Source organism: Callorhinchus milii, unplaced genomic scaffold, assembly GCF_018977255.1.
Source record: "Callorhinchus milii isolate IMCB2004 unplaced genomic scaffold, IMCB_Cmil_1.0 Scaffold4, whole genome shotgun sequence".
Classification (NCBI taxonomy): domain Eukaryota; kingdom Metazoa; phylum Chordata; class Chondrichthyes; order Chimaeriformes; family Callorhinchidae; genus Callorhinchus; species Callorhinchus milii.
Genome location: NW_024704745.1, coordinates 1,996,103 through 2,007,737, shown reverse-complemented (window position 1 = coordinate 2,007,737; position 11,635 = coordinate 1,996,103). Strand labels below are relative to the sequence as shown.

The 11,635-nt window shown below is 54.7% G+C and overlaps 2 long non-coding RNA genes across 2 annotated transcripts in view; one reads left to right on the top strand and one right to left on the bottom strand.

Moving 5' to 3' along the window:
• Positions 1 to 1,775, bottom strand: part of LOC121848879 — a 67,248-nt gene extending 65,473 nt beyond the window's left edge. The window contains exon 1 of the long non-coding RNA XR_006085007.1: positions 1,684 to 1,775. This is a non-coding gene — a long non-coding RNA (uncharacterized LOC121848879). The remainder of the gene's footprint in view (positions 1 to 1,683) is intronic.
• Positions 258 to 7,523, top strand: LOC103172178. The gene is made up of 4 exons (XR_006085008.1): positions 258 to 285; positions 1,672 to 1,743; positions 7,058 to 7,106; positions 7,309 to 7,523. It is a non-coding gene; the product is annotated as an uncharacterized LOC103172178 (long non-coding RNA).
• Positions 7,524 to 11,635: the final 4,112 nt, after the last annotated feature.

The following is an 11,635-nucleotide window of genomic DNA, read 5'->3' as shown; positions in this document are numbered from 1 at the left end:
AAGCACATCTCAACCAGCTTCGCTTCGCTCCTTGAAACGCTCCCCGATATCCAAACACAAACAGTCAAAGCAAATCTCTTCCCCCGTTCCCTCCCCGTCACACTCCACCGCCCTCCCCCCCGCCCCCCGGCCCCCCCCCACACCCCCCCACTCCCACTCCGCCCCACTCCCCCGTTTTACTTACTTGCACACAGAACGCCAGGAAAATGCTTCCAACTTTCTTTTTGGGTGTGTGGGGGCGCGCGGGGGGTTTGGGGGGGTGGTGGTGGGGTGGGGGAAAGAGAGGTGAGGTACGTGCGAGTGTGTGTGTGTGTGTGTGTGTGTGTCCCTGTGTGTGAGCGAGCGTGTGGAGTGTGTGTTACCCACAGCAGCAAAAATCAGTGACTTAATAATAACAACAATAATAATCCCTGCATTTGATAAAGCGCCTTATCAGGTCTTCGAGACCTCACAAATGTTAAGCTGAGGCCCTCCTCTCCTCTTTGCAGACGCGCGCACACGCGCGCGCCCACACGGATGCACACACGGACACACACACACACACACACACACACCTCCCTCGATGCTCCATCGCCTCCCGTCCTACGGCTTTTTTTCCCACCCCGTCTTGGTCCGTCTCCAACCAAAGGCATCGGTTTTCACTGAGCACCTACTTTCCGTGTTTCACCCCCCCACGTTCAAAGCAAACCCCCCCCACCACCCCCACCCCAACCCACACCCCACCTACCCCACACCCCCCCCCCAAAAAAAAAAGAACGAATGGCGAGGGAGGCAGAGAGAAAGTGCGACGGACGGAGAGAGAGAGTGAGAGAGAGAGAGAGAGAGAGATAGAGTTGGCTGCTGAAGAAGCTCGCTCTTCGCTTAACCAAATCTCGGTACGAGGTTGGGAGAGCGAGCGAGCGAGCGAGCAAGGGGGGAGGAGAGGGGGGCGCGGTGGGGGTGGGGGGGCGAGGCAGAGAGAGAGAGAGAGAGAGAGAGAGAGGGTGGGGGGGGGTGTGGGGGGGGAGAGAGAGAGAGAGAGCAAGAGAGAATAGAACTTGAAGTAGGACAACTATTAGTCTGCGCATAATCAAAACTCGCCAAACTCCCACCGCCCGCGCGCCCCCCGCCGGCCCCCCTTTCCTTTGCCTTCCCCTCTGACGCACCCCCCCCCCCCCCCCCCCCCCCGCCCCCCCCCCTTGCCTCTGCCGTCCTGCTCCGTAGAGAGTTGGAATGCACTGACTGAACTCTTGAGGCCCAGTCCGAAACCTACCCAGACAAGGTTTTCTGAATCAATTAAGTTGCAGTCATTACTGGTGACATAAGGTCACGTTAAGTCAGTGTGTGTGTGTGTGTGTGTACGCGCGCTCGGAGGGAGCGAGAGGAGGGGTTGGGATGAAGTTGCGTCGCTCCCTTACACCCCCCCCCCCCCACCCCCATTCCTCTCCCCCACCCCACCCCCCACCCCACCCCACAAAAAAAAGCGAAATATTTTTTCTCGGAAAAAAACGACGGAGTGGGTGGCGTGGGGGTGGGAAACCCAAAAAAACCCACACACGCACGCGCTCGCTCGCTCACGCACGTTCCCCGACCCCCCCCCCCCCCCACTCCACCCCAACCCCACACCGGTTCCGATGAAAGGTCATCGACCCGAAACGTTCACTCGTTTTTCCCCCCCACCTCTCTCCATAGATGCTGCCTGACCTGCTGCTGCGTGTTTCCCAGCCACTTCGGTGATCGTTGCAGATTTCCAGCACATCTGCGGTATTTTTGCTCCTGATTTTTTTTTTTGGTGTGTTGCCGTCGTGTGTTTTTTCTCTCTCTTCTCTTCTCTCTCTCGCGCTCTCTCTCTCTCTCTCTCTCTCTCTCCTCTCGCTCTCTGTCTCCTTCCCTTTGCCCAGCTCGCTGGAAACTCACAGCAGCCCCTTATGCGCCCTTCCCCTACGCTCAGTCGCACTGGGATTAATAAATCTTCCATCACAGCAGCTCTCTCAAGCGGTTCGGTCGCAACTTCCCACCCCCCACTCTTCTCCTCCTCCTCCGCCTCCTCCTCCTCCTCCTCCCACAGTCTCCACAAGCCCGACGGGGCTGAGGGGGGGAGGTGGGGGGGGGCGTTGGGGAGTGGAGGGGGGGGGTGATGCAGTAAGGAGGAAGTTTAGAGGGATAGACAGCCTCCTTACTGTTGAAATATTTCTCTTTGACTGCACAGTGTTTTGCACTCAGTTCCTTTAAGCGTCAGCAAGGGTAGGATTGTCGGTGATTAAACTTGGCCGGCTACTAGCCTGAGCTCCCTGATGCTAATTAACTCTCTCACTCCCAGCTCAACACTCGCTCTCTCTCTCTCTCTCTCTATATATATTTTTTCTTTTGGGTTGGGGAGGGAGGGGAGGGGGGTGCAAACGTAGGAAGCCAACCTGGCCCCTGACTGACCACGTAGGAAAGATGAATCGATAAATACTTCCATGTATTTTTAGTCGGACACAAAGAAACTTTCCTAAACTTTCCTAAAGCGGTGTGTTTTTTTTAATATGTTAACTTATTTTCGGTGTATTCCCCTCTCCCCCTCTCCCCACCCCCACCCCACTCCCCCTCCACACACACACACACACAAGCGCGCGCGCGCACACACACACAGGACCTCTGCCCCCACCCCCCCACACGCGCAAACACACACACTCACACGCGCACACGCGCACACTCACTCACGCACACACTCACGCACGCACACATGCATCTCTACTTTGGCTTGAATCTCATCTCCTCAGTCCACCTGCCTCCCCCACCCCCACCACCTTCCCTTTCCCCTTTCCACCCCCTCCTCCCACCCCCCCCCCCCCCTCCACCCCCTTGACAGAGAACTGGTGACCCATCTCCAGGATGGTTCAATGGGCGAGAGGGAGAGAGGAGGAGTTGTGTCTAGTTTCAACTTCAACACAGACACAGGCAACATTCAAAGAGAGACAGAGCGAGAGAGAGAGAGAGGCGGTGGTGGGGGGGGGGGAGAAGAGAAAGAGAGAGAGAAAGAGATAGAGAGAAAAAGAGAGAGAAAGAAGCAAACGCGCAGAAACTCATCAAGTGGGAAACGCCTCAAAGTGCTTCGCAAGGAACTATTGTCAAGTGGGGGGAGTGAACACAAAAGGCAGTAGCCATATCGTGCCGACCAGCCTCCCCCGCGCTCCCCAACAGCACCCCACCTACCCCCACCCTCACCCCCCAACACACCGTGAGGTGAATGACAGATTTATGAGAGGGATTGTTGGCCAGGACACCGAGAGAGAGAGAGAGAGAGAGAGAAACTCCCTTCTCTTTTCGAACAATGTCAGGGAATTTTCTCCCCCCCCCCCCCCCACCCCGAACAGGCAGACAGGAACTCGCTTTAGCATCTCGTTTCACTATCTTTAGGATAACACGGTACCAACTATTAACTACTACCGTAGCTCAGTGGTTAGAGCGCTCGCCTCGCAAGCGAGAGGACCCGTTGTTCGATTCCCGGGCAGGGGGCGAAACGTTGGGCAAATTTCCTTACTCCCCCACACCCCCACCCACACACACACCCCCACACACACACACGCGCGCGCGCCCCTGTTTACCCAGCAGTAAGTAGGAACCCGGTTGTAAGTCGATTGGCGGATCGCTTTTCTGGGGGTTAATAAACCCTTCAAAACAAAATAATAATTTGGTCGCTCAAACGCCGACTACTTGTGGGACGCTGCCGTGCGCAATTTCGCCCCACGCTTTAGGTAGGATATCAAGACCTTGGAGAGGGCGCGGAGGAGATTTACCAGAACGGTACCAGGGATGAGAGCCCCTAGTTATGTGGGGAGACTAGATAAGCTGGGATTGTTCTCCTTACAGCAGAGAAGGTTATAATAATAATAATAATCCTTGCATTTGATATAGCGCTTTTCACGTCGGGAGGACGTCCCAAAGCGCTTCACAGAACACACTGTAAAGTGAATTGACTGTATATTTGTGGGCGAACGCGGCAGCCAATTGCGCTCAGCAGTGTCCCACAAACAGTCATGGATTGAGTGACCGAACTACTGTTATTTTTTGGGGGGGATGTAGCACTTGTCTGTTTGTTTAGAGGGAGTGGGGACCGATTGGGTAGCTCTTCCGAACAACCGGCACAGGCGCGACGAGCCGAATGGCCTCCTTCTGCTGCTGTAATATTCTATAAATCGCTATCACTCGGTCCGCGATGTACCTTTCTGTCTCTCGCTCGGCAATCTCACTCCCGATCATTTCTCTTGGAAATCCCGCCAAGCGACGTAGACTGCCTGCGCTGTCCTCACCCCCTGCAATCGAAATTTCATTGCATTTTCTTACATGTAAAATTCGATTTCTTAATCAATTTTAACGAAGTAGAATTTAACGGGTAGCGTAGGGCGGCGTTTGAGAGAGTGTGACACCGAGCCAAGGCGAGAGCGAGAGGCTGTGGAGGGGGGGGGGGGGAGCACGATCAAAAAGGGAAGGTCTTTAGGCGGGATTTGAAGGTGTGGGGGGAGGGGGGAAGCGGTGAGAGGGAGGTGGGGGGAGAGAGTTCCAGAGTTTCTGGATGTAGCGGTTGAAGGCCCGGCCGCCGATGGAGGAGCGGAGGAGGGGACGAGGGACAAACAGGTGGCCCGAGCCAGCCGAGTGGAGGCAGCGGGTGGTGGAGTTGTTGGGGGGGGTGGTGGTGAGGGGAAGCAGGTCGGACAGATAGGGAGTTAGGTGTGAGGGAGTGAAAGGATTTGAAGACGAGCGAGAGGATCTTGAGGTCGATCCGCTCGGTGATTGGGAGCCGGTGGAGCCTTGGAGAGGACCGGTGTGATGGGGAAGGGTGGAGAGATCCTGAGATCATCGATGTACTGGGATGATGGGGTTTATTATGTTTAACTTCCCACCCTTCCCCCCCTCCTCGCCCCACAGATAGACACACATTGATTTTTTGCTGTCAGGTGTAGTGGCTGTATTTTTGTCTGCAATCGCAACGACCATTTCGGATGCCTCACAGTCCCACAAACAGCCATGAAGCAAATCACCGATCAAACTGTGGGAGCGTCAGCCAAGTCACCGGGACAAACCCCCTCCCCTTTTCCAACAACAAAACAACAACAAATGGCATTTCCACAGCGCCTCTCACGACAGGAGGACGTCCCAAGGCGCTGGACAGTCAGGGATCCGCATCCGAGCTGTGGGATGGGGGTGGTGGTGGTTGGGATCAGGAGGGGTGGAGGGTGACCGAAGGCGCGGTGAAAGAGGAACGTCTTGAGATGGGTCTCGAAGGAGGCAAAGGGACGGGGCGAGGCAGAGGGACTGTGGGATGGAGTTCCAAAGGGTGGGGGTAGAGAGGCTGAAGGCCCACCCGCCAATGGTGGGGTGGTTGGGGGGGGGTGGAGGCAGGTTGGTCAGGGGTTAAGGAGGTCACAGAATTACTATCATTGGGTCTTCGACATCCCCGTGTGGAGGCACAGACGAGACCACAGTTTAACATGGCATCTGGTGTTAAACCAGAGGACGAGACACGAACAACAATGCAGTGTTCCCCTTAAACCCCAACGCCCCCGACCCACCCCCCAGCACTGCACTGGAGCCTCAGTCCAGATCGTGCGAGCTCCAAGTCCCGACGTGGGGCTTGAACCCTAGCTCGGAGGCGAGAGTGCTATCGACTGAGCCAGGCCGAGTGAGACCTTAAGCACTTTGCAAGGCACTCACAGAATCCATACGGGCTGAATTATTTATTGCTTCGCTTTAATTAGAAATACTTCTGACTTAAGGAGGAAATAGCCTGGCCGAGCAAGTGCAATCCTCTCTCCCGCCCACACACTCGGCGCGGACTTCAAACGGTTCGAAACGGAAAACGCATCGACCCCCCCCCCCCCCCCCCACTTACCATCGACTCACGGGGCACCTTGCGTTCGCTTAAAAAGGCGGCGCGATGGGGTGTACGGAGCGGGTGAGGGGATCACGTGTCGTGGTCCGGAAGGATTGAGGTCGGAACTTCAAAGGCATCTCAAAGTGTTTTGTAAGAGAGATAGATTTGTTGGTCTTTTACCAGTTGTCCTGTGGGATCTCCCTTTTTCCTCCATCCCTCTCTCTTTCATCTCTTTCTCTTTCCTCCATCCCTCTCTTTTTCCTCCATCCTTCTCTCTTTGCTCCAGCCATCTCTCTTTTTCCTCCATCCCTCTCTCTTTGCTCCATCCCTCTCTCTTTCCCCTCCATCCCCCCTCTCTCTTTCCTCCATCCTTCTCCCTTTTTCCTACATCACTCTCTCTTTTTACTCTATCCCTCTCTTTCTTCCATCCCTCTCTCTCACCTCCATCTCTCTCTCTCCTTCCTCCATCCCTCTCTTTCCTCCATCCCTCTCTCTTTCCTCCATCCCTCTTTTTCCTCCATCTCTCTCTCTCTCTTTCCTCCATCCCTCTCTCTCTCTTTCCTCCATCCCTCTCTCTCTTTCCTCCATCCCTCTCTCTTTCCTCCATCCCTCTCTCTCTTTACTCCATCCCTCTTTTTCCTCCATCCCCCTCTCTTTTTACTCAAACTTGCTCTAACGTCTTCTCTGAAGGACGACACCTTCAGACGATAGCTCCCACCCGCAGACCCCCGCCTCCCGCCCCCCACATCATCAACTCCCCACAGTGTTACGTCCAGATTGACACTCCAGTGCAGTGCTGGGGAAAGCGTTGTATTGTCTGAGAAGCCACCTGGAGGGATGCGTCCCGCTTACCTAATTCCGGAAAGTATTAGGCGCAGGTTGGCAAGAGCCAAGGCTTGGGGTGGGGGGAGGATCCCAGAGTGTGCGTTGGGGGTAACTGCTGGAGTCTGACCATCTAAAACCACACGGCTTGCCATTGATGTCGCTGTCTGGCCAAGCTTTCCCGCTGCTTGTCCAGCGAGGACCACCCTCCCCGTGAGTGCCTTGGCTTGCGGGGTTAACAGCAACAACAACTCCACGGTAGAACAATAATAATAATAATACTCATTGCATCTGGTACAGCACCGATAACATCAAAACATCTCGTGAAGGCGACCGCTGTGAGACAGGGAATCAACATGGAGATGGTCTGAGAATTACTTTGCACATTTTCTGTTGCAGGACAACACGTCGCGAGTGGAGTGGGACAAAGACACTGAATGAGGAGAAAGTAAGTGCCTTCACCTCTGAAGCTGTTTAACTGGTTGAGATTTCGGTCGCCGTTAATAATAATAATAATTATAATGATGATGATGATCAGGGCATTCCTTACAGCGCCTTCCGCACGTCAAAAATATCTCAAAGCCTCTCCCGCAGTTCTCCGTCAAGTGTAGTGACTGTGTATTTATTTTGTGTGTTTGTATCATCGCCAGGTCTGCGAAATGCTGGAGAAACCCTTCAATTAGGTCTTAATTGGGAGCCAGTTTGTCACATTTCCTGAAAAGAAATAAGAATGACACCAGGAACGAGGGGATCCGCAATTGTGCGGAGAGACGAGAGAGGCTGCGATTGTTCTCCTCAGAGCAGAGAACGTTACGGGGAGATTTAATAGAGGTGTTCGAAATGATGAGGGGTTTTGATAAGAGTAGACAGGAGAAACTGTTCCCACTGGCGGGCAGGTCGGTAACCAGGGGGACGTAGATTTAAGATAATTGGCCAAAGAACCAGAGGGGAGATGAGACGAGGAGAAATGTTTTTAGGCAGAGAGTTGTTATGATCTGGAACACACGGCCTGAAATGGTGGTGGAAACAGATTCGATAATAATAATAATAAGTTTCTCTCTCTCTCTCTCTGCCAGTGTCCTGGCCAACGATACACCCAAATAAAATTGGTCCCTCACTCCGTGGCTGTTTGTGGCGCGTTGCTGTGCGTTGAAAACTGCCCACAGAATAACCCAGTCACTTCACTTTTACGGTATATCCCGTGAGACGCTTTGAGACGTCTCGACGACGTGATAAGGCGCTGCCTCAAATGCAAGGATTATCATTATTATCATGACGGCGACGATGCCGATAATAAGGAAAGGTGTGGGCTGAATAACTGCGGATGCCTTCAGTCAGTTCAGCACCTGAGTAAATCACTAGTCCCAGTCGCACACTCACAGGTCCGACCAGGAAAACGAGCTCGCTGGTGGTATCAGATTACAGTCTACTCCGTGTTATTGAACGATCATTTTAAACTGGCTGGCCGGCTGGCCGGCTGGCGGGCGGGCGCAGACCGCAGGAAAAAACAGGCTGAAAGGTCTCACCATCTGACCACTCCGTAACGTGAACTGTGCTCACGCTTGCCCTGAAATCGCTCTGTGCCCCGGCACCTCCCTACGCTCACCCACCCAAACCCACAACCCGCTGCCTCCTCCCGACCGGCTCCGGCCTCCTGCTTTGTCCCTCGCGCCCTCTGTTCCACCGCCGGCGGCCGCGCTTTCAGCCGCCGCGCCCCGAAACTCTGGAACACTCTCCTCCGCCTCGCTCCCTCCCTTGCCCCTCTTCGGGTCGGGCCTGAAGACCTTCCTGTTCGACCGTGCCTACGGTCATCTCCTCCCTCCCCGGCTCGGAGTCAGGCTCCGCCACTGTCCAGCGCCCTGGGACGCTGGCCTGCGTGAGCGAGGGGGCGCTGTGTAAATGCAAGTTGTTCTTGTTGTTGTTGTTGGGCTGAAAGAGAGCTCAGCAGACCAACCCGCCAGCCTCTCTTTGCCTGGGTCAAAGCTCATTCATCAATAGTGGTGGTGGGTAGGTGGGGGGAGGGGGTTGGGGGGGGGGGGTGAAATTGTCAATCTGCCAGTCAGGAGACCCGGGAGAAACTGCCCTAATCTTTTTCCGAACTTGCCACGGGATCTGTAGAGTCTACCGGGACACAGTCACCGGGTTTAATGTCTCACGGGTTTAACAATTATTATTGCAAAGCACACAGTTACTACACTTTACAGTGTATCCTGTGAAGCGCTTTGAGACGTCTCGAAGACGCGATAAGGCACCGTATCAAATGCAAGGATTGTTATTATTATTATTATTACCCCGAAATGGCGCTAATAATGCAGCAGCTCTTGCATGCACACCCACACACACACACGCGTGCTCACACACACACACGCGTGCACACACACACACACGCGTGCACACACACACACGCGCGCACGCGCATGCACACACACACACGCGCACACACACGCCAGCACCGCATGGACAAATAAATAGATTAATTTTACAAAATGAATAAGAAATAATAATAAATCGGTCACTTCAATCCACGGCAGTGTGTGTGGAACGCTGCCGCGTGCAGCGGCCTACCCCGTTTCACCCGGCAAAGCACGCGGTCAGTACACTTTACAGCGTATCCCGTGAAGCGCTTTGAGACGTCTCGAAGACGTGATAAGGCGCCGTATCGAATCCAGGTACGGTTAGCGCCGTGCGAGGGACGTCGACACACAACACAATACAAAATGACATGTACTCACCGCCTTTCGCGCCGGGAGGACGTCCCAAAGCGCTGGCCAGTCAGGGATTTGGACACAGCCAGTCAGGGGGAGGAGCGGGTAGGGTGTTACTGGTGTTCGTGCGCTCTGGGACGCTATGCTGCGTGAGGGCCGCTATATTCGTGCAAGTTGTTGCTGTCGTTCAGAAGAAGACCAGGGAGGTTGGCGTAAAGGATTTCCCCCCTCGACCCATTTGATCTACTCCACAATCCACACCCTCCCGTCTTAATACTACTAATAATAATAATCCGCGCGTTTGATTCAGCGCCTGATCGCGTCGTTGAGACGTCTCAAAGCGCCTCACAGACCATACCGTAAAGTGGATTGACCCTTAAACAGAGAGGGATGGCGGAAAGGGAGAAAGGGCGAGGGATGGTGGATAGAGAGAAAGTGAGAGGGATGGAAGAAAGGGGGAGGGTTGGAGGAGAGAGGGGGGGAATGGAGGAAATGGAGAGGTGGAGAGAGAGAAAGAGAGCGGGGTGGAGGAGAGAGAGAGAAAGAGAAAGGGATGGTGGAGAGAGGGGGGGGATGGAAGAGAGAGAGAGAGAGAGAGAGAAAGAGAGGGATGGAGGCGAGAGGAAAAGGGAGAGGGATGGAAGAAAGAGAGAGGGAGAGGAGAGAGAGGGAAAGAGAGGGATGGAAGAAAGAGAGAGGAGAGAGAGAGAGGGGGGGGGGTGGAGGAAAGAGAGGGATGGGAGAAAGAGAGAAAGAGAGGAATGGAGGCGAGAGAGAGAGAAAGAGAGAGAGAAGTGTGGTGGAGGGGGGAATGGAGGAAAGAAAATGATGGGGTGACAGTGAGGAGGTGGGTGTCCGCACTGGGGGCACCGTTGCCCTGACTGTCCAGGGTTTGCCGTGAGGGATTTGGCTCAGACCCTGGACTTTGCTAATTAGTGGCTGATCTGGGATTGTAAATCAGATCAGATGTGTAATCTGTGAGAGTTTACTTACCAACACCTCCTGAGGGAGAGCGAGCTCTCCTCCCACACATACACACACGCGCACACGCTAAGGACAGACAGACGCACACATGAGCAGGCATAGACGCACATACTTAGACACACCACACACAGATACACATCTCACATACACACACACACACGGTCATGCCACACATAGATATATACACACCACACACAGAGACACACCACAGACACAGACACACCACAGACACAGACACAGACAAGCCACGCATAGATACACACACACACACACACACACACACTAAGACATATCACACACGCACAGATACACCACACATAGATACAAACACACACACACACACTGGTGGATGGGCAGACACACACATGCACAGGCATAGATACAGACACACGCGCGCACACAGACACACCACACACACACGCGCGCGCGCACACGCAATGTATGCAGATGACATTTGCGCAACTCTCCCTCTCTGCCTCCACCCTGCGGTTCTGACAGAATGTTTGTCAGACATCAAGTCCTGGATGAGCGCTAACTTTCTGCAGTTGAACGTCAGCCAGACCGAGGCTCTCCCGATTGGCTTCTGTCAGCGCCTCCTCACCTCAGGCGCTGACAACATCACCATCGATGGTTCCTCACTCCACCTCACTGAGCCAGTCCGGAAGCTGAGCGTCTTGTTTGGCCCTCAACTGTCCTCTCCCCTCCACATCCGTACCATGACCTGATCTGCCTTCCCCCACCCCCGCAACATCGCCCGGCTCCCTCACTGTCTCACACCGCAGGACGCTGAAACCCCCATACACGCATTCATAACATCCAGGCTCGACTATGCCAACGCCCTGCTTGTCAGCCTCCCCAACTCCTCCCTCCATAGGCCGCAGATCATCCAGAGCTCTGCAGTCCGTGTCCTCTCCCGTGACTCCATCGCCCATTTCCTCGCCCAACCCCATTGGCTTCCCGTCACACAGAGGAGATGGTTCACGATCCTAGTCCTCATCTTCAAAGCCCTCCACGGCCGTGCTCCTCCGTACCTCTGCTAGCCCCCTACCAACCTCCCCTACCGCTCCCTCCGTTCAGCGGGCTCCAGCCTGCTTCACATCCCTCACCCGCCCCATCATTGGCAGGCTGGTCTTCAGTGACTCTGCCCCCACCCTCTGGAACTCCATCCTGCAGTCCCTCCGCCTCGCCCCCTCCCTCGCCTCCTTCAAGACCCATCTCAAAACCCTGCTCTTCGACCGTACCTTGGGCCACCCTCCTTCCTCTCACCCCCCCTGCCCTCCGCTGTATA